This window comes from Nyctibius grandis, chromosome 1 (genome assembly GCF_013368605.1).
Source record: "Nyctibius grandis isolate bNycGra1 chromosome 1, bNycGra1.pri, whole genome shotgun sequence".
Lineage (NCBI taxonomy): Eukaryota > Metazoa > Chordata > Aves > Nyctibiiformes > Nyctibiidae > Nyctibius > Nyctibius grandis.
Genome location: NC_090658.1, coordinates 63,427,319 through 63,451,765, shown reverse-complemented (window position 1 = coordinate 63,451,765; position 24,447 = coordinate 63,427,319). Strand labels below are relative to the sequence as shown.

Here is a 24,447-nt window from a genome sequence, read left to right as displayed (position 1 = left end):
ATCTTCCCAAGTAACTGTTCCATGTGATGGAGACCTGCTTTCCTGGAAATGGCTGAGCACCTGCCTGCTGAAGCAAAGTAGTGAATAATTCCTTATTTTGCTTTGCTTGCATGCACAGCTTTTGTTTTACCCATTAAAAGTTGAATCTTTACCTAAACCCATGAGTTTTCTCACTTCTACCCTTCCAATTCTCTCCTCCATCTCACTGGGGAGTTAACAAGTGGATGCATGGGGCTGAGCTTCCTACTGGGGTTAAACCACAAGAGGAATGAATAGAAATAAGAGCTGCCCACATCTGCATAGGATTTTCACATGGCAAAACACTGAACAGAGTTGGGTGGCTTTTTCTGAAAAAAAGATGCCAGCAATGTTGTTCTGTGTCTTTTTGCTCAGTATTCCCATTTTTTAGACACTTTGTCCAGGAAATAAGGCCAAGGCTTAAGTTCATTTGAACCTGCATCTCACAGACTTTGAGACATTTTGGAAGGTTAAAGTCATCTTCTCTCCCTCCCCCTTGAAGCTGAGCAGAAAGGAAAGCTGAAGAACTGTATCAGCCTGATAAAAGGGCATCCCATCTTCTACTGGGAGAGGGTAGTTCTCCTGCTCCAGCACCTGGTCTTGGAGTGGAGAGTGGGCTCCTTCCATCCCTTCCCCATCCTGAACAACCATTTTCTTTCTGGTTAGGTGCTTGCACAGCTTGCAGACCTTTTGGCTTTTCCTGGGGGACCTGAGCAGAATGGGTGGTGTTCTCTGCTTGAGCCTAAACCTCAAGAACCACTGCAGAATTTCTGAGCACAGCTAGGTATGTAATTTTAGATGCCAATGACATTTTATAGAAGCACTTGGAAGATGCCAGTGGGTTGTGCTTTGTCTTGCCAAAAAAAGTTACCTTGGGAAAGTATGGAATCGTAGAATAATTTTGGTTGGAAAAGACCTTTAAGATCATCAAGTCCAACCGTTAACCTAGCACTGCCAGTCAACCACTAAACCATGTCCCTAAGGACCACATCTACACGTCTATTAAATACCTCCAGGGATGGTGACTCGACCACTTCCATGGGCAGCCTGTTCCAATGCCTGACAACCCTTTCGGTGAAGAAATTTTTCCTAATATCCAATCTAAACCTCCCCTGGCACAACTTGAGGCTGTTTCCTCTCGTCCTATCGCTTGTTACTTGGGAGAAGAGACTGACACCCACCTCGCTAAAACCTCCTTTCAGGCACTTGTAGACAGCAATAAAGCCTCCCCTCAGCCTCCTTTTCTCCAGACTAAACAACCCCAGTTCCTTCAGCTGCTCCTCATAAGACTTGTGCTCTAGACCCTTCACCAGCTTCATTGCCCTTCTTTGGACTCGCTCCAGCACTTCAATGCCTTTCTTGTAGTGAGGGGCCCCAAACTGAACACAGTATTCAAGGTGCAGCCTCACTAGTGTCGAATACAGAGGGACGATCACTTCCCTAGTCCTGCTGGCCACACTATTTCTGATACAAGTCAGGATGTTGTTGGACGCCTTGGCCACCTGGGCACACTGCTGGCTCATATTCAGTCGGCTGTTGACCAACTGCCCCAGGTCCTTTTCTGCCAGGCAGCTTTCCAGCCGCTCTTCCCCAAGCATATAGCAGTGCATGGGGTTGTTGTGACCCAAGTCGCAGGACCTGACGCTTGGCCTTGTTGACCCTCATAGAGCTAGCCTCAGCCCGTTGAACCAGCCTGTCAAGATCCCTCTGCAGAGCCTTCCTGCACTCAAGCAGATCAACGCTCCCATCGAATTTAGTGTGGTCTGCAATCTTACTGAGGGTGCACTCAATCCCCTCGTTCAGGTCATTGATAAAGATATTAAAGAGAACTGGCCCCAATACTGAGTCCTGGGGAACACCACTTGTGACCGGCCGCCAACTGGATTTAGTTCCATTCACCACAACTCTTTGGGCCTGGCCATCTAGACAGTTTTTACCCAGCGAAGTGTACACCCGTCCAAGTCACGAGCAGCCATTTTCTCAAGGAGAATGCTGTGGGAAGTGGTGTCAAAGGCTTTACTAAAGTCTAGGTAGACAACATCCACAGCCTTTCCTTCATCCACTAAGTGGGTCACCTTGTCACAGAAGGAGGTCAGGTTAGTCAAGCAGGACCTGCCTTTCATAAACCCATGCTGACTTGCCTAGTTGTTCTGTATGTGCTGTGTGATGGCACCCAGGATGATCTGCTCCATAACCTTCCCTGTCACCAAGGTCAGACTGACAGGCCTGTAGTTCTCCGGATCTTCCTTCTGGCCCTTCATGTAAATGGGCATCACATTTGCTAATTTCCAGTCACCTGGGACCTCCCCAGTTAGCCAGGACTGATGATAAATGATGGAAAGTGGCTTGGTGAGCACTTCTGCCAGCTCCCTCAGTAGCCTTGGGTGGATCCCATCCAGCCCCATAGACTTGTGTGTGTCTAAGTGGTGTAGCAGGTGGTTAACCATTTTCCTTTGGATTATGGGGGCTTCATTCTGCTCCCTGTCCCTGTCTTCCAGCTGAAAAGGTTGGGTACCCAGAGAACAACTAGTCTTGCTACTAAAGAATGAGGTAAAGAAGGCATTAAGTACTTCAGCTTTTTCCTCATCCTTTGTCACTATGTTTCCCCCTGCATCCAATAAAGGATGGGCCTCCTTGGCCCTCCTTTTGTTGTTAATGTATTTATAGAAACCTTTTTTCTTGTCTCTTATGGCAGTGGACAGGTTAAATTCTATTTGGGATTTGGCCCTTCTCATTTTTTCCCTGCATAGCCTCACGACATCTTTGTAGTCCTTCTGAGTCACCTGCCCCTTCTTCCAAAGCTCATAAACTCTCCTTTTTTTCCCGAGTTCCAGCCAAAGCTCTCTGTTCAGCCAGACCGGTCTTCTTCCCCGCCAGCTTGTCTTTTGGCACATGAGGACGGCCTGCTCCTGCGCCTTTAAGATTTCTTTCTTGAAGAGTGACCAGCCTTCCTGGACTCCTTTGCCCTTCAGGACTGCCTCCCAAGGTACTCTGCCAATCAGGCTCCTAAACAGGCCAAAGTCTGCCCTCCAGAAGTCCAAGGTAGCAGTTCTGCTGACCCCCTTCCTTACTGCTCCAAGAATCAAAGAAACTGTGAGTAGATTGACTTATCTCTGGTCAGCATGTAACTGCAGATGATTGGGGAGGGGAAGGCTCGGAATTATTTATAATTTTAAAAATAACTCTCTTAATAATTCTAATAATCCTTTTGGTTTATCTGAAAGCCAAATGAGAAATAATATTAATCATTGTCTTGTAAACTATTGCTTAATAAATAGAAATGAAATGAAAATCAATTTGTTTCAAATCCTTAGGAATTAACTCAAACCTGAGTCTTCAAAATACTGCATGAAAATAATTTTCATTTTTCAACCAGCTGTAATCCTAAACAATTAAAATCTTTAATAACAACTAGTCTAAATAAAAAGAGGTTAATTTTAGTGAATATCTTTTGTGACCTGAAAGCCAATTATGGTCTGATTTTCAGAAGTACTAGCAGCTGTAGATTTTCAGGAATTCTGAATGCTGGGCCATGTTTTCCATATCTAATATTTATATCCAATTTGAAAAGTATTCATCTTCGTGATTGTGTCCCTTTTTTTGCTTTCTCCTCTGGAAAACTGAATAATAGCCATTTTAAAAATATTTTGAGATTCTTTGATAAAAGGCACTATATGAATGCAAATTATAACACTTTTAGCATGCTGGCTTTCAGTTTATTCTTCTCTGTGTGGGAGTTATCAAATCTGATTTTACTTTAGACTTATTAATAGATGTATTAATAAAATTATGACTTTAGAAAGTCATAATTTTATTAATACAATAAAAATGAACTAAATGGAAGGAATGTTCAAGATCTGATGCAGTTTTGTGACAGCAAAGACATTTTCACAAGAGGAAATCCATACTATGCTACCACCTTAAATCTCTTTGTGCATTTTTTTCTTCCACGCTGAGGATCTTTAAACTGCTGTTGAGGTTCACAGAACATGATTCTTGGTGTCAGGAACTGTATCCCTACTGAGTATCCCAGGTATGAGACAAAGTCTGACAACTGTCCCTGAGCTCACCATTCACTGACTTTAAATACAAACCCTGACTAATATTTGTGGATCTGTCATTATCCCCTCCTCAGTCACGTTCCAGAATGGCTAAGGGGACAAGGTGGGAGGGAGCTCAGATCCTCATGCTGTGTGAGCAGACTATGAAAGATGAGTTTACAGAACTGTTAGTTGTTGACCTACCTCTAAAACTGGTACCAATCATGTGAGCAATTCTGTTGATCTGTTTCAGTCTGAAGGAGGTAAGATCATCTAGGATTCAATTTGTTTGTCTTCATACTTATGGTGCCCATGATAGCTAGCCATGCAGACATATATCCTGTGTCTTAATTTGGATGAAATAGTGGGTTCAGAATATGGTTGGGCCAAAGTCCAGGCTGAAACATGAGATTACAGATGCAGAGTAAATAGATACCTTGACTATATGGTTTTGAGACACCTTCATTCAAACAGATTCATTTTTTATCAGATATCTACAACAAAGAATGCTGTAATCATTATTCTTTAATGCTTTCTGTAATTCTTTAATACTTCCTCTTTGCTACTTGCTTCTATAATTTTCCCTTCTGTTATGTTTTCTTTCTTCATCCTCACTTCTACTGAAATGTCTTCGGTGGATTTCTGTGTCTCCAGAGTCTATTTATTTGTTTACTTATTTTTCTCACTTTCCTTTATCTTTCTTCTTGGCTTTTGACACCATTCCTTTTACCAGGGGGAAGGGGCAAACAAAGGCAAATCCCACTTACACCATAAGATTTTGCACCTCGCTTTCCTAGTAGCAGTGGTCAGAGAGAGGATACTGGATTAAACGTAACCACATAGCATGACCATTGTACTCAGCATTGCCACACTGTGCCTGGATCTGTCCCCGAGTGACTTGACCCAAGTTAGGCAGTAGGTTTGCGGCAGGATGTAGGATTTGTCTAAGATGAGTGCTAGCACTGAGAAAGATAAGCAGCTCAGGAGACCTGTAATGGGATATAAACACTGATGTGCTGCCAATCTTTTCACAATGGGCACCAACAAAAATTTTTCCCATTGGCTTGTGACAGAACTCATATCAGGCGCATACACTTGCAAAAGAGTGTCAAGGGACTGGCAAATGTATTCCTTTATTTTGCAAGCAAACAAAAATGCTCTTTAATAACCAAAGACGCAGCGCTTCTCAAAAAACTCCTAGTAAATGTGCTTCTATTTTGCATTATATTTTATTTGTATCACTTGATTTAAAAAGAGGTTGAAGATATTTTAGGAAACAACTAATGATAAAATCTGCTGTATTTCTGAGCCAAGAAGATGATCTATATGAGCTCCATGAATAAAAATCAGCCTGACAGTTCTGAGTTAGCAATAACTAGAAGGGCAGTGAAATACAAAAAAGGTGGAAAAAGTAACCCATGCTGTCCTTTTAATTTTGACATTGGTGTCAAAGGGCATTTCTGAGTGCATAGAGACCTTCATATCTCTGTAATGACTCTAAATATTGGAAGCAACGACAAAGTACTGTCAGGAACTGCTAGGTCACTGAATTTCCTTTCTGCAGTGATAGACGGACACATAATGAATGTTTTAGAGGGACTCACCAAAAAGTTTATCTTTTTTCCCCTCTGTGTCACACTCTTCAAACTGTCTTTTGTCTCCTAACAATCTATCATAAACCAAAGGCTTTAGGCAAAATTCTGTAAACACAGAAAGATCAATATTTAGGAGAGAACAGAACTGTTCCTGTCTTACCACTTCTTGGAGTATTTCATATGAACAGTGCAATGAACTTAGTGTTTTGGTAGTTTGCATAAAAAGATGTTATTCATGTGCTCTTGTTAATTTCTTCCTGCACACTGATTTCCCACTATTTTGCCATGCACTTCAAGAACAGAACAAAAATACCCTGCTATATTTATATTCAAAGTGTAATATGAGATACAAAACTTGGATCTCTACAATGAGGGCTGAAATGTTAGTGATCAGTATAATAAGCAGTGTGCACAATATCCCAGCTGCTTAGTTAACCAAGTTCATTGCAGGGATCAGGAGACACATTTAAAGGAAAAGTTTGAGAACAGTTCTTTTAACATTTATTTCTGGAGAACAGAGTCACTGTCAAGCATGTTGTCCTTTTAAAGGGGAATAAATGGGCCTGTGACAGAACCCATCCTATTTTGACAGTCACTTACAGCTGGCGTTTAAGGGCCAGGACTGATAGACAATAGCATACTGGGGGCACTTTGATGTTGTTTGTCCAGATGGTATTTGTCTTAATCATCTGTCAAAATCTCCAGTGATGCCAATCTAAGGCCTCTCAAGAGTAACTTTCTGTTTTAAAGATATAGCCCTATTCTTAGACTTTTTTCCATGCTCCTATGTTTAACGGCTCCTGAATGGTGCTGACAAGGAAATTTTTCTTGTGAAACTCTAGAGGTATTTTGACTGTTGTTCTGATTTTTTGGGAAAGCCGGTTGCTCCTCGCAACCCCAACACTACATTAAAATAATATACTGCTCAACAAGTATTCAGTAAAGAATGTAAAAATGAACTTAACTAGACAAGAATGTAGCTGGCCTGACTTTTGCATTACATTATACCCATAATTCAGGCATTTTGTTTGCCTTACAAGGTATTACAGGCAACACTGTAAATGCAGATCGGAGCTGCAGTAGCATAACACAACATAGCTAAACAGCTGATTTAATGAAGTAGGAATTTAACACAATGCTTTATTCACTGAATTTGAGTGTTGAAGACCAGATGGTGTCAGCAGTATTTCTCTCTGACTCTACATTCAGAATTAAAACAGATTCCTGTATTATCTTAAAGTTTTCAGCCCAAATCTCACTTTCTGCTTCCAGCTAACACTTTAATCATATAATCATACAATGGCTTGGGTTGGAAGAGACATTAAAGATTATCTAGTTCCAACTCACCTGCCATGGGCAGGGACACCTTCCATTAGACCAGATTGCTCAAAGCCTCATCCAATCTGGCCTTGAACACTTCCAGGGATGAGGCATCCACAACTTCCTTGGGCAACCTGTTCCAGTGTCCCACCACCCTCACAGGAAAGAATTTCTTCCTAAGATCTAATCTAAATCTACCCTCTTTCAGTTTAAAACTCTTACCCCTCGTCCTATCACTACATGCCCTTGTAAAAAGTCCCTCTCCTGCTTTCCTGTAGGCCCCCTTCAGGTACTGGAAGGCTGCTGTAAGGTCTCCCTGGAGCGTCTTCTTCTCCAGGCCAAACAACCCTGACTCTCTCAGCCTGTCTTCATAGAAGAGGTGCTCCAGCCCTCTGATCATCAATTGCTTTCCTGTATTCATTTTTCCCTTTACATTTCTAAGGTACATGTTGAGTAATTAGTTCATGAGCCAAAAATAATCTGCTGCTCAATAAACCAAAGATTGGAAGTCAAGGGACTGTTGTATTAAGGGCTTGGACAGCACAGCATGCTAAATGAAGAAGATGTTCACTCCTGCCTGGTGATTCATGGGTAGACAGAGTTCAGAGGCTTCTTTCCATGCAGGGATCCTTATATAAGGCACTCCTAAAGGGAGAAAAAATATTCCAAGAAATGGTTTTCTTTGTAGTGAGCTGCAGAACAAACCGAGAAACTCCAAAGAACTAGTTCTTAACCATTTTGACTGTGAAATGAAAAACAATCATCACTGCAAGCAGGTCAAAGTTCCTCACAGTCTGCCGAAGACAAAAGACTTGCATTCACTAGATTTGATTTCAACCAGAAACGGGATGACTCACTACTCACTGGAAATTTAACAATCTTATTGCCGTGACACAAGAAGTCATAGTGGATTTCTCCTTATCCTATATTGACTACCTCCGACAAATCGCTGCTGTGGTCAATTCTTTGTAGGCAGGTGTTTTCAGCATTTCAATCTGAGAAAGTGTGTGAAGCTGTCAGGCTAGCAGGAAAAATTGCATGCTCAGCTCTCCTCATATACTGTGGTCCTAGTTTGTTTGTATCAGTAAATGTTTTCCCTCTCAGCAGTTCTAATTCATTTAGCTCTGTTGTGGGAGATAGATGTAAAAGTCCAATTCTGGTACTTTTTGGGGTTGCAAATAATTCCAGAAAAATAGTTCCCAGTGTCTGAGATATATTCTGGTAACTGAACCACTTTCTGTCCCAGAAAGCAAAACAAAGTCTCTGGAAATTCCCTCAAGGACTTGTCTTTGCAAAAAATCCCCATCTTCCCCTTAGAGTCTTCAGTGGAGAAGCTGCAGTTATCTTCTCACCTGTGCTCTTACTCTGTCCCTTCTTATTCCCTCACACAGAATCTTTAAAGCATTAGTCTAGCTTGTTGCTTCAGCAGATGGGCATTCACTGCCTGCTGTCACAGCATAAGCCGTCCAATCTGGTCCTCAACCCAAAAGTTCAAGGACTAGAAAACCCTACTTGTCTAATGGACTTGGATAGAGATCCACCAGGATGGAGGAAGATGATGGCCAGATGTTTCTGGGGAGTTTCTTTCTGACTGAATCAAATCACTCTTTTTTTTTTTTTTTTTTTGGCTTTACAGTTGTTTTCTTTTTTCCATGTTGCAGCATAGAATCATAGAATCATAGAATGATTTTGGTTGGAAGGGACCTTAAAGATCATCTAAGCTCCAACCCCCCTGCCACTGGCAGGGACACCTTTCCACTAGACCAGGTTGCTCAAAGCCTCGTCCAATCTGGCCTTAAACATGGCCAGGGAGGGGGCAGCCACAACTTTTCTGGGTAACCTGTTCAAGTGTCTCACCACCCTCACAGTAAATAATTTCTTCCTCAATATCTAATCTAAATATATCCTCTTTCAGTTTAAAACCATTACCCCTCGTCCTATCACTACTTGCCCTTGTAAAAAGTCACTCTCCAGCTTTCCTGTAGGCCCCCTTCAGGTATGGAAGGCTGCTATAAGGTCTCCCCATAGCCTTCTCTTCTCCAGACTGAAGAGCCCCAACACTCTCAGCCTCTCTTCATAGCAGGATTTGAGCAGAAAATATAATTGCCCCCTGAAGAGAAATGAGTGGGTTGCAAGTGGCTGGAATGAAATTGCTTGCCATTGCCAAGAATAGAGCAAAATATGGGGGTTTGGGATATGATCATATCCTGCATGGCCAGAAGAGTAACAGTTTGCCAGTGCACCTCCTAAAAACATTACAAATGGATGAGTAAGTGTGAAGAGGCCGAGGGGATGATAAATAACACTTTAAAATTATCACAGTGCAAATCAGAAGAACTGGGATGTACGGAAGAAGTTGCTTCTAGTCTTATAATCTTTAAATATTGAATTATTTTATATTCAGATATATAAATATTAGCATCCTTGACAATTATGTCAGCACTAGCAATTCCTGATAACTGTGATTTATTAACTTATCATATAATCACAGAATAGCCCAGGTTGGAAGGGACCTCAAAAGATTATCTGGTCTAAGCTTTCGTGGGAAAGGCAGCCTAGATGAGATTATTTAACACTGTGTCCAACTGCATCTTGAAAACCTTCAGCAAGGGGGACTCTACCACATCCCTGGGGAGGTTGTTCCAGCGAATGGTTGTTCTTATTGCAAAAACTTTATTTCTTACATCAAGATGAAACCACTCCCAGTGCACTCACTTGTCTTCTCTATGTGGCTCCTTGTGAAGAGAGAGCCTCTGTCCTCCTTGAAGCCATGCTTTAAGTACTGAAATACTATGATGACGTCCCCCTGAGCCTTCTCTTCTCCAGGAGAAAAGACTTAACTAACTCCTTCAGTCTTTCCTTACACGGCAGGTTTTCAAGCCCCTTGAACATCTTTGTCACCCTCCTTTGGACCCTTTCCAGTCTGTCCATATCTTTCTTGAATTGTGGGGACTGGAAATGGGCACAGTACTCCAGGTGCAGCTTGACAGGTGCTGAGGAGGGTGGGATGGTCCCATCTCTAGCTCTGCTTGTAATGCTCCTGTGGATGCAGCCCAGGATCTGATTTGCCTTTGTTGCTGCAGCAGCGCACTGCTGACTTATGTTCAGCTTGTTGCCCAGCAGGACCCCTAGGTCACTTTCAGCAAGGCTAATCCCCGTCCACATAGATCCTAGCCTGTACTGGGCTCTTTGGTTATTCTGACCCAGGTGCACAACTTTGCTCTTTGTTAAACTTCATACTGTTCTTGGTAGCCACTCTTCCAGTTTGTTCAATTCTCTCTGTAAGACGGTTCTCTCTTCTGAAGCATTCACCTCACCACCCAGTTTGGTGTCATCAGCAGGATCCTGCCTAGCAATTTGTGCTCAGTAGAGATGAATTACAACAGAATCAAATGCCATTTATTTAAACTCTGAGAATGACTTGGTTAGGTGTACTACTTAAGCTCAGATGTATTGTTTGAAAGTTTTAATATTTAACATGCGAGTATTTGAACAAAAATGTGACTATAGATAGATAGGTTAAATGGCTATACTTGACGAGGATTTTGAAGACCTAACACAGCTCTTGGATTGGTTGCTTTCTTCTTATATGATCTCTGAAAAGCCATTTCAGATTTTTGTGCCTTAGGTCTCCATCTGTAAAAAGGAGTGATGATGTTCAGCTTTCACCTGTCTTTTCTAACTAGCTTAATTACAAATCCTGTTGGGCTGCGACATTCATTACAGGTATTGCCAGAATTTAAGACCCTGAGCAGTGCTGGAATTTCTAAAATCTATCACAGCATGACTAATAGTTTGGAGAATGTCTTTCAACAAATGAATATATCCAAACAGCGTTATTCATACTCAGATCATTCTCTTATTTTCAGCCTTTTCTTGCTAAGGTTGCCTCCCATCGTTCCCCTACTCACAAAGCGAGTAATAATACATAAGTTGGGATGCATTAAAAAAAATCCTGAAGAGTTTGGAAACAACGCTTCATACACAGTCAGTCCACTCCTTGGAAACTGTCTGCTGTAAAAAAGAAATGAACAAAGTAAGACTTGGCCTGAATAGTTTGAATTCTGGCCTTGCTGAAGTCAAGGGCAGAATTCTGATTGATTTCAATGGAGTGAGGATTTTACTCTTTGAGAATGACTTTGTGAAGTGAAAAAAGAGCTAAGACTAGGATTTCCAGTGGTACCTAAGGAAATTAGTACTTCTGGGATGCCTTGAAAATCCCAGCCTAAATCAGTTTCATTGTTCCAGCAAATGACTCAACCCCTCATATTTGGTACTGGCTTTCTGTCTCTAGTAAACCAGATGGATTAGAACTGTTATCCTAAAGAGGAAAGACCCAGCCTCCATTTAGCCACCATTTGAGTCATCTAGACTTACAATATAGAGCATAATTGTTTCTGTAATCCTTTTGTAATATCTGGAAACTAGTTATCCTGAAATTATGTATTTTAATTTATTTTCAAAACATTAAATATTAAAAGTGCTAACACATGACCTCTAGATGTAATTAATATAAGAAATGATAAACCAGGCATATAATTAAATATCCTTTCCAAAAATAGAGTACTGAGGGAAGCAGTCATTAACTAAGATTATATTACCAAAAGGGAAAACATTAGTACAGTCAGTCATCATTGTGAACAGCAGCACAACAAGGTTCCTTCCTATGCCTGTGGATAGCTATTTATAGTATAATGACATGCGCTGGAACGGCCACATGACATCTCTTCCAGCATCTGAACTTGTGGATATCTATATCTGGAGAAAGAACACAGCAGGCAATATTTATGTTCCCCGCTCTTATTCAACTGAAAAGGTGTGAAAAAATAAAAAACTCAGTGAACAAGGATGCAGCTTTTATTTCCCGCTTTGTTTAAAGGAGTGTATTTTTAGCTGATTCACCTGTTATCAAAACAATTTTTCTTCCACAAAAGAAATAGGTCTCTCATTAGAAGGCACAGAGAAAATACAGACTATGCCAGCATGATCTAGCACAAAACAATCATCTCTCTCAGGAATTTGAATTTAATGTTGTCTAGTTTAAACTCGTAACTTTCAAAGAGGGTAGCTGATGTTTTAATGCAATTTGGTTTAATAAGAATTGTATCATTAAATCCCCTCATTATTCTGACAAAGTAGGAAAATAACTAATCATGTGGTGGAGGGACAGGTTATAGATAAGAGTGATAAGATATAGAGGGATAAGAAGGCAGACAAATACAGGGAGGAAAAAGGAACGACAGAAACTGTCAGATCTGACTAGTGAGCAAGAAAATATCCTATCCTATGCTCCAAATAAACTGAAAAAAATCACTTAAAACTATCTGCCATAAAAGGACTGAAAGAAATTAATGTGGTAAAGGTGAGGGGCAAGCTGTACCATTCATTTTCGTCCGAGTTACTCTGAATTTCCTGGGATTAGACTGCTCTGCATGTAAGTGGAAGTGGGCTCTGGGAGGCTGTCACGGTTTAAAGCTGGGCCAGTTATTAAACCTGTGGCAGATGCCCTCTGTTATCCCCCCCCCTCCCCCCAAAGGGAAAGGGAAAGGGAAAAGGGAGAGAGGCTTCCGGGTTGGAAAGTTAAAACAGTTTTAATAAACTATAATAATGAAAAAAAAATATAATAATAATAATAGAAATAATCAAATATATACAAATATATATACAAAACCAAGATTGAGCTCCCCTGAAGTCAGCCACGTCACCACCGGCACTGCAGGGCAGGCTCCGGGAAGGCCCAGGCTGGGCCTAGCAACGGTCGAGAGCTGTATTCAGGGACGCACGGATCGGGATCGGGGGCAGCAGGAAAACAGACGGAGTCCTCCTTGGACACCGGCCATAGCAGAAAAAAGCGCGACCCTCGTGATCCCCCCCCTTTATACCGAGAATGACGTGTGTGGAATGGAATACCCTCGTTGGTCAATTTTGGGTCACCTGTCCTGTCTGCTCCCCACTGCAGCTGCAACCCCCCTTCGGCTCTTCACTTGTAAGCAGTGAGGAATTCATCAGTGACCTTGGTTTCTCTAAGAATAAGTACAGCAAGAGCCTTACTGCACAACATCCCTACCAGGACAGAGGCCCACTTCTGAAGAGAGTTGCTGTTTACTGCTTCCCTGTCGGGGAGAGGATGCATAATGTAATACATATTTGTATGGCGCCCATCTCTTCTGCAATTGCTGTCTGTTTATTGTGTTGATAGGCTGACTTGTCTTCTGGGGATTCCTTGTTTCTAGAAAACGAGCTAATAAAATTCACAAGTACATTTCTTCTTGTTTGTTAGTTACCTCTCAGCATAGTCCTCAGCATTTTAGTCCTGGCCAGCTCAAAATACTCTGTTTCTTTGTTAATTTTACTGACTTTTCAAATTAGCATGTGCATAAGCTATGGCACACTACAAGTGTACGTCACCTGGTGTGGCACCAACATAATGACATCAGAAACTGACACTATAGCAAATGATTCTTCAGCAAATTATCAGGATGCATGGACCAAAATGTGCAAACCCACTCCATGAAGGTCAGCAGCATTTATCAACCAGTAGTATCACATTGTTTCTTTCATGACAAGTTCTCTGAGATCATTAAAGCACTCTACCATCTTCCCTCCCTCTCTTTGTTCCAAGTTTCTGTGTGTTTGTGTTTCCAGACTTAGAATCATAGAATCATAGAATGGTTCTGGTTGGAAGAAACCTTAAAGAGCATCTAGTTCCAACTCACCTGCCATGGGCAGGGACACCTCCCACTAGATCAGGTGGCTCAAAGCCCCATCCAATCTGGCCTTAAACACTGCCAGAGAGGGGGCATCCACAACTTCCCTGGGCAACCTGTTCCAGTGTCTCACCACCCTCACAGGAAAGAATTTCTTCCTAAGATCTAATCTAAATCTATCCTCTTTCAGTTTAAAACTGTTAACTCTTGTCCTATCACTACATGCCCTTGTAAAAAGTCCCTCTCTGGCTTTCCTGTAGGCCCCTTTCAGGTACTGGAAGGCTGCTATAAGGTCTCCCCAGAGACTTCTCTTCTCCAGGCTGAACAACCCTGACTCTTTCAGCCTGTCTTCATAGAAGAGGTGCTCCAGCCCTCTGATCACCTTTGTGGCCCTCCTCTGAACTCGCTCCAACATGTCCATGTCCTTCTTATGTTGGGGGCCCCACAGCTGGATGCAGTACTCTAGGTGGGGTCTCATGAGAGTGGAGTAGAGGGGGAGAATCACCTCCCTCGACCTGCTGGCCAAGATCCAGCCCAGGATACGATTGGCCTTCTGGGCTGCAAGTGTACATCGCCAGCTTATGTTGAGCTTCTCGCCAACCATCACCCCCAAGTGCTTCTCCTCAGGGCTGCTCTCAATCCATTCTCTGCTTAATCTGTATTTGTGATTGGGATTGCCCCAACCCACATGCAGGAACTTGCACTTGGCCTTGTTGAACTTCATGTGGTTCACACGGGCCCACATCTCACACTTGTCAAGGTCCCTCTGGATGGCATCCCTTCCCTCCAGCGTGTCGACTGCACCACATAGCTTGGTGTCGTTGGCAAACTTGCTGAGGGTGCACTCAATCCCACTGTCCATGTCACCGATGAAGATGTTAAACAGCACCGGTCCCAGTAGTGACCGCTGAGGAACGCCACTCGTTCCACATCACACTTCTGCTTTCATTTCTTTCTTATTTCTGTACTTTTGCAGACATGTTTTTTTCTCCACGTCACAAGAGTCCGCCACTAATGGTTTCACCGTTCCCTAAGGTCTAAGGTTGCAAATTCACCACTACCCACACATGTGCGGAATAACTAATGCAATTGCTTGCAACATATGTATTCTGAACTGTCGAGTTTTTCAGCCTTCCTAACTAGCAGAGTAAGCACTGCTATCTTCTGTTTACTGGAGGTATGTACTATTCCTTGTAACCATCTTGGAACACACACTATTTCTTACTATTTACCTTACTTTTGCTTTAAATTTAAGTATCTTCATGTACCCAATATTGTAGGTAGATTAGGGTACGGCGACCGGAAAATCTCGGGCTGTAACGGAAGGTAGGCGTGGCGAAAGGAGCAGGATGTGTCATTATCGTGCGAGTTCGTACGGGACAAGACGACTATATAAGGCTGTTGCGCAGTTAAATAAACGCCATTTGTTGCATCCTCACATTGGTGTCAGTGCTCAATGGCCCTGGGGTGCGGATAGCCTCAGGCCAGCCAGCAACCGAACGGAGCTTGCTGCAGACAAGCGGCAACAAATATTTATCTCTATTTGAATAAAAAAGGAATGGAAATTCTATAAGCTGTGCTTCCACTAAGGCTGGTGATGTGTCTTCCTCTTATATTGACAGCTAGGCAATACAGGTGTTTCCTCTTAAATTATAAAGGCTCAAAACCACACAGAAATCATATGTTTGATTCTTTCTGTTAGTGGCTTACTTGCAGGCATGGCATTCAGATCTTCCAGTCTTTGTAGAGCTGAAAATGTAGATCCACTATTGTCCCAGAGGGACTGAGGTTTCCATACATACAGCAAATTACAGATTACTTTCCAGAGTTGTAAGACATTGTGTTACCACTAACACTGATGGTCTACAGCAATGCCAAGGTTACAAATTTACTTTACACAGTTTAAAGTCCACCAACCTCCATTTTTACTTTATTTTTTAAATGAAAGTCCTTGTGTCAATCAATTATAGGAAATTATAGATCTACTTAAGAGTATATTAGTTTCCTTACTTCGGGCAAGGAAATAAACTTTGAAAACTAGAAAAGTCTAATATTAAAAGCCTACTATTTAGAAAAGTTTTATTCTAATGATAGAGCTGGATGTTTCTAGGAAGAATTCTAGTCCTGATCCAATTTTCTCTGGTTTTCATGATCAAATATGTTCTCATAGAAATAAGTCTGAGCTAAAGTAATAGATTTGTTTTTTTTCTTCAGCTGTGTACCACCTGTAACACTTGTATCAGACTTCCTGACAGACTTTATGATCTTGTTTTGGTTTTCTTTATTTTTCCTTTTTTTTTTTTTTTTTTAAATATAGCTTAGTCTTCTTTGTGTTTCAATGTTTCTGCAAGACTTTTGTAGTTAAGTGAAATTTGGAATTGTAGAATACTTCTCTTTTTTTGATCAAATCATGTAAAATCTTACTGAAACTCTTAATTAGAGAAAGATGACTTAAGTCTTGAATGAATGACTGATTTTATAAAATGAGATAACTAGGTCAGGGCCACTGTCCTAATCTCCTAGGGTACATGAGCCCCATAAGTTGAAGACCATGAAAATAATAATTACTTGAAACTTCCTATTACTCAATAAAAAAAATAAAGGCTTATCTTGGGAATGCATCTCTTAAAATAGTAAGTAACTCCAAACTGTCTTTGGAACGTGTTAAACATGGCATTCTCATCTTCATAATTTCCTCTTGTTCCAGGAAATCTGTGAGTGTGAGATGCCAAAAAGACATTCCTTTTTTTTTTTTAATTTCTAGTTAAATATTACAAAAATAAATTAATCGTACAGGTAATATATTATTAATCTTGTTTAACAACTGTTGAACTGATTTTAAGAAGCTGTCATTAAAAATACTCTCCCCTCAGACAAAAGAATAAAAATGCACAATTGTTTATGTGGTTGTTCACAAACACATACCCTCTGCAAACGTATCCTTGTCTGTTGGGTATGATGTGTGAGTTCTGGGAAACATCCCTGCACTAACAGCACTCTTAGGTACCAGTGATGTGAAAGTAATACACCAGCCCAGTATGAAGTCATCACCTTCATAGATGAAATTACATAATGCAAAACATGCTCATATATTCAGAGTGTCCTTACACACTTTTTAAACCATTTTAGACACTATAATTCTTTGAAAATTTTATATCAAGAAATTAATTATTAAGTCTGCTTTGTGTCATCTTCCCAAAGACACAATGCAGATAAGAATAAGAGCTATTTCTGTGTTTCTGGAAAAAAGCTAGCAGTAACTGGCTCAAAATATTTTTATTATCTTGTCTGACAATATTCTGCTTGGATTCACCAGGAGTTCATTATCAGTCTGGTAGTCGGGACTGTCTGAGGATCTGGATGACACACATATATGAGGTTGCAAAAACTGTATTTCCTTCTCTGTAGCTGAGAAAAATGGGACAGGTCCCTCTTCTTTCCTGCCTGCAGCTAGACCTGATTTTGAAGGATTCTACCACCTGAATATGCTTTAGGCATTGTTGGTTTGTCTCCTCAGTCATCAGGTCTCTGGCACCTGTGTACTCTTACTGCTGTTTTATAATGAATATTAATTCAAACCCTGCAGGTTGCTTCAGTACTCTTTGCTCAGCTTTAGCAAGGCTGGCTGAAATACAACAGCTGAGTTCTTCCCTCCTCAAATTATCAAGATCTTATATTTCTTTTTGTTTCTATGCTAAGCAAATTTGAGACTTATTAATTTTTCAAACTCCCCCCCCCCCCCAAAAAAAAAAAATCCCACGTGCAGGAATCATGTCAGATTCTAATGATCTGGTTAGATTCACCTGGATCTAAGGGACAGACTGTAAAGTTAAAGTGTGGGAAGAAGTCACCTGCATTTATTTTTCTGTAGCTCATACTGTATTTGAACTAGTGACCTAAGGCTCTTATTACAGTCACCAGGGGAAAGTAAGAATCTGGTCTCTTTTCAGTGTCTGATTTGAAGCAGGATGAACTGTGCTCCTGTTTTCATACTTGAATGGTGCCTATGGATACTTCTCTTTTCATCCATAGTCTGATAATTTCTTTATACAGATGCAATACGTTTAGCTGTAGTGCTTGTAAAATATAGGGTCTGTATCTTATCACCTTGACACTTACTTGGGAACTGCAAAACCTAGAATTACATTTCTGCATTAAGTCAGTCAGATTAGAAGTAAGGGCTCTCACACACAGGTGAATGCTCTACAGTATGTCATCTTAAGCAGAAATTCCACCCCGGACCTAAGTTTCATTGACGTGTATTTCTACAAAACTTTTTTTTTAAAAAATGACATTTTTGAGAGGATTCTATTCATATATTTCTAATCAGTTTGGTCATTGTTAACACCCATCTCTTTACAATAAAGCCTCTGCCCTCACAGCTGGTTTGCAAATGCTTTTACCTCTATATTACTTCCTGAAGACTTTATTTTGTGGTCCCCTCACCTTTCACAAGTGATCTTCTCAAGTAATCATATAGTTATTATAAAAACAAGCTAGGCTGGACACTGAAGTATAAAAAAGTGAAGCATCAATTAACAATACCAAAGCAAGTCTGTGATTAGTTTTTTCCATTTGATCTTTGATAATTTAAGAGGGGAAAAAATGCCAGTATTTTCTCTTTATGAATAAACATTAAGTGGACAACTAAGCTTTCAGCAAAACTTTCTTTCTGTCACATGTGGTCCTGAGGTGTGGAATATATTTTAAGTGCAGTAACTAATACAAGGTTAAAGGTGAGCAAATCTATTATTTTTAGCGAAGATAAGACAGAACAGCAAACAGTTTCTCCTGTGTAACCTAGTTTCTAATTTTCTCTGGAGAGCAGTGGATACCAGAATAAAGATGTGATTTAGGCTATGGAAATTATGCTTGACTCTTTTGAGCAGTCCCAAAGAAAGATCTGCTGCTCATTTTTCTTTCTAAAATATCACTGTACTGCAGAACCCTAGAGCTCTTATTTTCCAGGAGGAATAAAGGGATGACATCAGGAATGGTGCTGTACATCTCTAATTGCCACCTTGCTTTGTCTGTGGTGAGGGACAAGTTCTCATAGCCATACCTAGTGCATCCCAAAGTACTGAAAGACTTGGGAATTTGTAATGAGACTCCTACAATATCCAGCAGCAGCTCCTGGGAGCTGGTGGATAACATTGTTGTAAAAAGCTTATTAGCATTTTTTTTTAAATTGTTCTTACTGGTGATTCTGCCCTCCCCAAACTTCTACTGCTCCTGAGAAGTGGTGCAGAGCCAAGGGAAACCATCTCTGCCCTGTCCTGTGGGCCTGGCAGATGGAGGCTTGGGAATGCAGTATGGACTTCTCAGCAAAGTCACAAGAGCTTGAAGTGCAAAGGAATTTATTTAAATTATTTCCATTCGTACAGTAAGATTTGCTTTAAGCTGTTTAAAAAAAAAAAAGTTATGTGGTTGATGTGTATGTTTCTATCTTTCCCTTCCTGTAGGAATAAGTGGGGAGAATGCCTCTACAAGGTGTACACTTAACTGACCCCTTCATTCAGCTCAGCTAATTTCTTTCTTCTTTAGTCACACTCCCTACGCTTTCCTCAGGTTAGATACAATCAAATCATTCTGCTTTTGGTGATATTTTGAGTCTGGATTTTAAGCATCCATCCACTAGCTGAAATGTTTTTATCATCACCTGAATGGCTTGTTTGCCCTCTTGTGTTCCTGGCATCTGAAAGGAAATGTTCTGAGGGTTTTTGATCTGCCACTCCAGAGCCAGTTCCTCTCTGCCTCAGGTAGGATGGGATTCAACAAATGCAGAAACTGAACAGTCCGTAAGTCTCTTCTGTCAGTCATTCTCACCATCTTCTTATTCTCTGCCCATGATTTCTGTATTTGGACTTTTTTCCTTCTTGTGGTGGGTTGACCCCAGCTAGCAACTAAATACCCACCAGCCTCTCACTCACTCTTCCTGCAGTGGATTGGGGAGAGCATCAGAAGATCAGAAGTGGAAACCTCATGCATCAAGATAAGGCCAGTATAATAAGTGAAAAAAACCCTCATATACAAGCAAACCAAAAGAAGAAATTAATTCACTACTTCCCACCAGTAGTCAAGTTCCAGACAGTTCCAGCAAAGAAGGGCCTCAGCACACTTAACAGTTACTGTGGAAGACAAATGCCATAACTTGAACCCCCTCCTCTCCCCCCTGCCACCTCCTTCCTCCTCCTTTCCCTGAGCTTTTATTTCTGACCACAGTGTCCTATGATATGGGATATCCCTTTGGTCAGCTGGGGTCATCTGTCCCAGCTGTGTGCCCTGCCAACTTCTTGTGCAGCCCCAGCCTACTTTCTGGAGGGGCTAGAGTGAGAGAAAGAGAAAGATTTGATGTTGTTCAAGCACTGTTCAGCAATAGCCAAAACACTGCTGTGTTATCAACACTTTTTTAGTCAGAAATCCACCATAAAAGCCCATATGAAGAAAATTAACTCCATCCCAACCAGACTCAGTACACTTCTCACAGGTGGACATGAGTTTCAATGAAAGTTCTCTTTGTTAGTCATCTGTCTATCATTTTTATTGGAGAGATCTGACCACTGAGATTTCTTCTCCACTTCTGTGAGGATAAGAACTTTTACTCACTCATTTGCTACACTGAGTTTCCACTGCTGCTGCTAAAATGTGTAGTCTCTATTATTTGAGGACTTAGTTTATCTGGAACTATGATCACTGGGGAAATGGATTATTTCCTAACAGATTTCAGTGGAGTTATATTTCAAACTATTTTAAGGCACTAAATCAGCACAGGATTTAACATTCTCTGCAAGTGTATCCATACCTGTTAGAAAGCAGTAGCCACGCACATTGTAATAAGAAGGGTAAAATTGTATATATACACAAGTATGTGATTTCAGCAGCCTAATATAATTGCAGAGGTGAGATTACCTGCTGACAGAATTCTGGTCTAAGTACAAAGATGTTATGAAGACACCACAGAAGAATTTTGCAAGCTCATGGAGTTTTCTCTTACCTTTGTTTACCAGTTAAAATACATCTAGTATTGGCCTTTTTCATAAACCATCCCTGCTACATTATGCTGTAGCACTCTGTTAAGCAAGTGTTTTAAATTCTAATTAAACACCTTTGCTAAATCAAAGCCACTGTCTGTAAGCACCTACTATTATGAGCTGCTATTACTGTAAGTCACAGTTGCTTGCACAGTAACTAATTGTTACCTGGTTACTACTACGTTGTTACCCCAGTCCATGCAATTCTGAGTTATCGGTAGCTGTACTGATTATTGGCTGAAGAATAGCTATGGATTGGTGCACTCTTTCAATTCACAAAATGTGCTTTAATTGCACTGCTGGTATTAACTGTGCAGTCTGTGTCGGGATCAAGAGGAGCTGAAATTGGCTATGTTTCTGATAATCCTTTGTCTGTAGGAACAGTCTGTAAAGTTGTTCTCTTTTCCTGCCCATAAATTGGGGCACAAGATAGCAGTAAAATGTGAAAGAGTGATGGACAGGGGAAAGTTTGCCAGTACCACACTGATCTTTGGCAGTGCAAGTGCGTAACTCCGGTCTGTCATTCTGTATGTGCTGATTTAAGTGCTTTTACCAAATTTTGTTTGTTAGTTATCAGTGGAGCTCTGTAGAAGGTTTAGTTAGAAAAGACAAGCTAAAAACTCTCAGGTTCCTCTTAAGGAGCTCTGGGAACATTGTTACTAAGAGTATTACTTAAGTTACAGAGCTTAAGAGAGACCAGTTAATTAGAGGAGTACAGCAAACTCACTGATGTTGCTCCAGCAAACAGTTTACTTCACCTGACAATCAATAAATAACAGGTTAAATAACAGGCTGGTTGAGTAAACATCTTGAGATCATGAGACAGTCCTACGTGGTACCTCATTTACGGTATAAGTGTATTGAAGCCGGTGAAATTTTGCTGTTGGAAATCTGCAGGTGAGGTAGCACTCTCTTTGGCATTTATCACAGCACAGTTATTCTCAATTCCCCTGCTTAAATAAAGACAATTAAAAATTTGATTTGCCTATAAGTGGCTTGAATACTTTGCCAACTGTAATATCTATTGTTAGTGTCATAGCAAAAATGACCGAAATACTTTTTCCTTATTATTGCCATACTACACACAGAGCTTAATCTTTAAAGTGAAAGCCAACAGATGGGACCATGGGAAAATCCTGTTCGACAATTACTAGGGCAAAACTTCTGGACTTTCTCAGTTGTCGTATTTCAACAGAGTTTCACTGATATAATGGAATAATGCTTATGAACCTCCTGCTGAGGGTTTGTCTGACCACTAGCTTGTAATCAATGATCTGTTGAGTGGGAAGACGACTAAATGATTCAGGAGACTAATAATGGGTAATGGAGCCTTTGATATTGCTTTAAATTTGGCCTCCTTCTGCCATGACAAGATCTAATTGAACACTAGGAAAAAGCTGATGAGCTTGAGCTGCGATTCTCATCAGAAAGCTTTCAGAGTTCCCTTACGCTCAAAATACAAAGAAAGGACTGAATATGCTTAGACAATTCCCTATTCCTGTTGCAGGTTCTACCAAAGCTAACAAAGCACCTGGGATCAGCAACAGAATAAGCAGCAGTTGTTCTGTTCATGTTTTGTCATTAAAAAGCAGGTTCTAGTCTGTTTTTCACTAGCACTCATTAAAAAAGATATGGGATGAAGTACCCTGCTCCACATCAATATCTCTCTCTTTTACCCTGTACCATTTTAACCCAGGGTGTGGAAGAAAAGTAGTAGCATTCAGACTTGGAGCAATTGTTATCAACTTGTTTTTAGCCTTGTAAATTGCTGCCTCAGTCTATGTCAGACCTGAAGGAAGGCTCGTGTGCTTGAAAGTTTGCCCGTTTTGCAGCAACGTCATCTGACAATATGTCCTGGTTTGGCCTAAAACAGGCCAATTTTCCTTTCAGTGATTTTTACTTTCAGCCAAGCTTCTTCTAAGTAACTGCACTTTCTGAAACTAACTGTGTGTTTTGCAGACAGTGTCTGCTTCCAGGACTGATAACGCTCGAAGTTTATAGTTATCACTGAGGCACCGGTAGGGATGTTATGCAGAAAGGCTCTTGCTGTACTTATTCTTAGAGAAACCAAGGTCACTGCTAAATTCCTCACTGCTTATGAGTGAAGAGCCAAAGGGGGGTCGCACCTGCAGGGAGGAGTGGAGAGGACAGGTGACCCAAAATTGACCAGCGAAGGTATTCCATCCCATATACGTCATTCTCAGTATAAAGCGGGGGGATCACGAGGGTCTCGCCCCCCTCTGCTATGGCCAGTGTCCAAAGAGGACTCTGTCCATTTTCCTGCTGCCCCCGATCCCGATCCGTGCATTCCTGAATCCAGCTCTCGACCGTCGCTGGGCCCAGCCTGGGCCTTCCCTGAGCCTGCCCTGCAGCACTGGTGGTGATGTGACTGACGTTGGGGGAGCTCGATCTTGGTTTTGTATGTATTTGTATATATTTAATCAATTTCCATTATTCCAATATTATTATTATGCTATTTTCATTATTATAGTTTATTAAAACTGTTTTAACTTTCCACCCCCTAAGTGTCTCTCCCTTTTCTCTTTCCCTTCCCCTTCTGGTGGGGGGAAGAGGGTTAATAAAGAGCGTCTGCCAACGGTTTAATAGCCAGCCCAGCCTTAAACCGTGACACAATACTACCTCTCCTACAGTAATAGGTGCTGAAGTCTGACCTATTGCTTATCGTGGGTCATGAAATTCCCCCAGATACTTTGTAGCTGAGCACAATAACCTGTGTTTCAGCTGAAGCGCTCTGTGTTTGGCTAAAGCATAACTTGCTGAAAGGCACCAAATGTTGTTCTTGAGATCTTAGTAGCTCAAGAATCTATTTCCTTTGGAGCTTGTTCCAGTGGTTTGCTTCCTTATAGTTAAGAAACGGTGTGCTTATTTCTCACTTAATTTTCTTGACTTCAGTTTTCAGCTCCCAGTTCTTGTTATGCCTCTGGTAGATTAGAGAGCCCTTGTATTTTCTCCCTGTGAAAGTACTTACATGCTGTAATCAAGTCACCTCTCAATCTTTTTGATAAGCTACACAGATTGAGCTCTTTAAGTCACTTAAGACAAGGGTCGAGATTGCTGCTGCTAGCTCAAGTATTCAGACCTGTTTTGGTCAAAGATTACTAATTAACGTCATTAGAAGTGGACAATTCTTTGTGAGTGAGTGAGCCTCACAAACAACTCTCAGTTGATGAGTTTAATAATGCAGACCAGAATACCTGTAAGCCGGTTATCTATAATTATGCATATACTCAGGAAGACAGCGGATGCCACTTCTTCATTTTAAAGTGGGCTGTGTAAGGGAAGGGTATTTAGTGACAAGAATGAGAAGTAGAAGCTCTACAGCATCATTATTCCTTTTTTTTTGATTTAAATGCTTGCTTCTGTCCTAGCATTTCCTTTTCTCCTTAATTTTTTTAATGCTACTTTCTGATAAGACCAAACTGTTGGCATAATGACTAGGTAGAAATTCGAAGTATCAAGCACCTTCTTGAAATCACCTCCTCTCAGTTTCCTTGCAAGCTAGACTAACTGTGAATATATTTAATATTGACAGATCGTTCAGTTTTTCATGTTTCTGTACCTCTGCAAAAAAGTTTGGTGGCAAAACATCCAAGGCTACATTTATACAGGAATAAATATACTTGTTTCACTGCTTCAACAGGAATGTGCTGTGTCTGATTTTATTTCTACAGTAATTAGCAAACTACCCTTAAGGTATCATTCATCATGAGCAAAT

General features: G+C 40.9%; 1 long non-coding RNA gene across 4 annotated transcripts in view; it reads left to right on the top strand.

The window, feature by feature from the left end:
- The first annotated feature begins 3,038 nt into the window (after positions 1-3,038).
- The window catches only part of LOC137671270 (uncharacterized), a 72,189-nt gene continuing 50,780 nt past the window's right edge, over positions 3,039-24,447 (top strand). For all 4 annotated transcript variants that reach the window (XR_011049406.1, XR_011049409.1, XR_011049412.1 and 1 more), the window contains exon 1: positions 3,039-3,111. This is a non-coding gene — a long non-coding RNA (uncharacterized lncRNA). The remainder of the gene's footprint in view (positions 3,112-24,447) is intronic.